Source organism: Mustela putorius, unplaced genomic scaffold (assembly GCF_011764305.1).
Source record: "Mustela putorius furo isolate JIRA1106 unplaced genomic scaffold, ASM1176430v1.1 tig00003858_pilon_pilon_pilon, whole genome shotgun sequence".
Classification (NCBI taxonomy): Eukaryota; Metazoa; Chordata; class Mammalia; order Carnivora; family Mustelidae; genus Mustela; species Mustela putorius.
In genome coordinates this window covers 6802921-6805407 of record NW_025422010.1, presented here as the reverse complement: position 1 = coordinate 6805407, position 2487 = coordinate 6802921, and positions in this window count along the sequence as shown.

The window sequence follows — 2487 nt, the reverse complement described above, 5'->3', positions numbered from 1 at the left end:
AAGGACCTGTCCCTTCTCTTTTCTCTGTTTCTGCCATTTGCAGGCACAGACACTAAGGTAACAAAAATGCAGTCAAAAATCAAAGGAGTGCTTTGGTATGTAAATATCACCTGTTCATACATAAACAGTTTAACATTAATGTCTGATAGTCACAAAGCATCTTACTGATTTTGAAGTCATGAGAGATATGAAAGCATATTTACATTTCAGTCTTCTATCTCTAACCCCTAGGTTCTGGCTCCTAATAGAGTATGGTAGTTGTCAAACAAATCCAGAACAATGGCCAATGACATATATAAGGATTTTAAAAGAGCGGGCAGTCCAAGCGAGGATTCCGAGATCTAAATAGGTACACACTTGTGTAGCAGAAAGGTTAGATGGTGTGATTTAATCAAACGGTTGGGGGAAATAGCATATAGTATGATGCATTCAAGCTGGCAAGAGGAGGGGTCCCTGGGTGGCTCAGTCGGTCAGGTATCAGGCTCTTAATTTTGGCACAGGTCTTGATCTCAGGACGGTGAATTCGAGCCCTGTTTTGGGATCCAAACTTAGCACGGAGCCTACTTAAAATAAACAAAAAAAGTTGGCAGAGGATAGAGATATGTCAGAAAAGAGAAGAGGGTGGCTTAGGGAAGGAAACATTGAAAATCTTATTTTACATCAGATAGCTTTAAGTAAAAAGAGCACTCAGTAGAGATGGGGGTAAAATTAGATACAAAATGTGAACTCATGGCATTTACTCAAGTGGCCTAAGTCAGTGTCATTTCCCCAGGGTCCCTCAGCTGCTTTCACTCAGAGCAGCTACTTCCGTGCTGTGAGAGAGGAAAAATAAAACCCAGCCTGACACAACTCGCTTGCTGTCAAAGATATGAGGTATGTCATGATCACTAAGGAGCCAGTTTAAATAAAGGTCTCCCATGGGCTACATTGTGACAATTTGAGCATTAAAAAGAAAATAATCATTCTGTAAAAAACCATAAGTCCATTATGACCTCAAAAGAGGCCAACGGTATGAGGTATGCTTTGGGAAAGCTATACATAAATTTCTAATAACAGATTCAGAAAATGCTGTGCATGGATAACCCCTGATTGTACACCAGGTTTGTATTTGTTTGTATATTGTATTTTTTTTGTTGTTTATATAATGTCAGGCAGAGTGAATCAGGGCATGGAGAGTTGATCTGCAGCTACAGGACTGACTCTGAGCTCCTCTGAGGGGGATAGCGGACCAGAGAGAAGGAGGTAGGGACCAGGCAGGGGGTAGCTATAATCAGGGGGAAAACATTCAGAGCGAAAAAATTTTTAAAAAGCAAAGAAGTGAGTTACCAGGTAGCAAGGAGGTCTTTGGGAGTGGGGGTACCAGCCTGACTCACTGGGCTTCAGTCCTGAGACCCCACACCTGCTCTGTTGCCTGGGATGTGGGCTCTGATGCCTGGGCTGGAGAATACATTTCTAACTCTGGGATGAAGAAGGAAACGAAGGCTGTATTATATGGGACTTGCTTGAGTTGTGTTTATATAGTTGAGACAGTACGTTAGGGAATCTTTACACTATTTTATGTATGGTTTGCTGTGAGGATGTTTGATAGGGTTGGGGAACCTGATTTGTTGGGTTCTGATCTTTATTAGTTGGAGAAGCACACTTAAGGGCATAAGGTGATTTTGCCCCTGAGAATTATAAAAACTCCAAGTTGAAGTATTTGAAAGAATTAGATATTACATTCGTAATTACAGCTTGAAATATCTAAGATAATTTAGCCAAGCTGGGAAATACTGTTGTTTAAGGGAATTTAATCTGTCAAATTAATACACAAATTGAGCGTGGATGAAAGAACAAGGAAAAGTTGTCTTTTGACCTTCTAACGTTATTAGATGGTTGACTAGTTGCACAAGATTTATCAACGGAGGGTAAAGGGTAAAGAACTTTTGGTTCTTAATTTTATAATTTTAGATCATTAACTATTGATTTTTTAAAAAGTCTTTTCTTTTTGGAGAATAATGCTACCTCCCCATTGACAGCTCTCTACCACAGTTTAGGAAAGTAGAAGAGGTGCAGTTGCCCATGCCACAGAAAGGCCAAGGCTCTTTTCTCCTAAAACCCATACAACTTTTTTCAGATTAATACAATTTTTGGAATATTTATATAACAACTGTGTTTTCTAAGGGGGTTCTTTTTTTTTTTTTTCTTCTTGGAAGGACATTTTGCAAAAGAGACAGAGAGAGAGGAAATGGAGTTGGAGGGGGAGAGAGAGAGAGAGATCTGTTTAGTACTTGGAGAAGTTCATGAACCTGGAAAGTTCTAGGGATTCTCACCAATGACTTGTTTTTCTTGCTTTATTAACAAGGATGAAGAGCCATGTTCTGTTGACCCCCTCCCCCCAATACTTTCCCTCTTGGTTAAGGAAAGACTCAGGTGTGGGGGGGGGGTTGGGGGGTGTCCCGTGGGACATGGCTTTTACCATGGTTCCCAGACTTCTGGGAACATCTG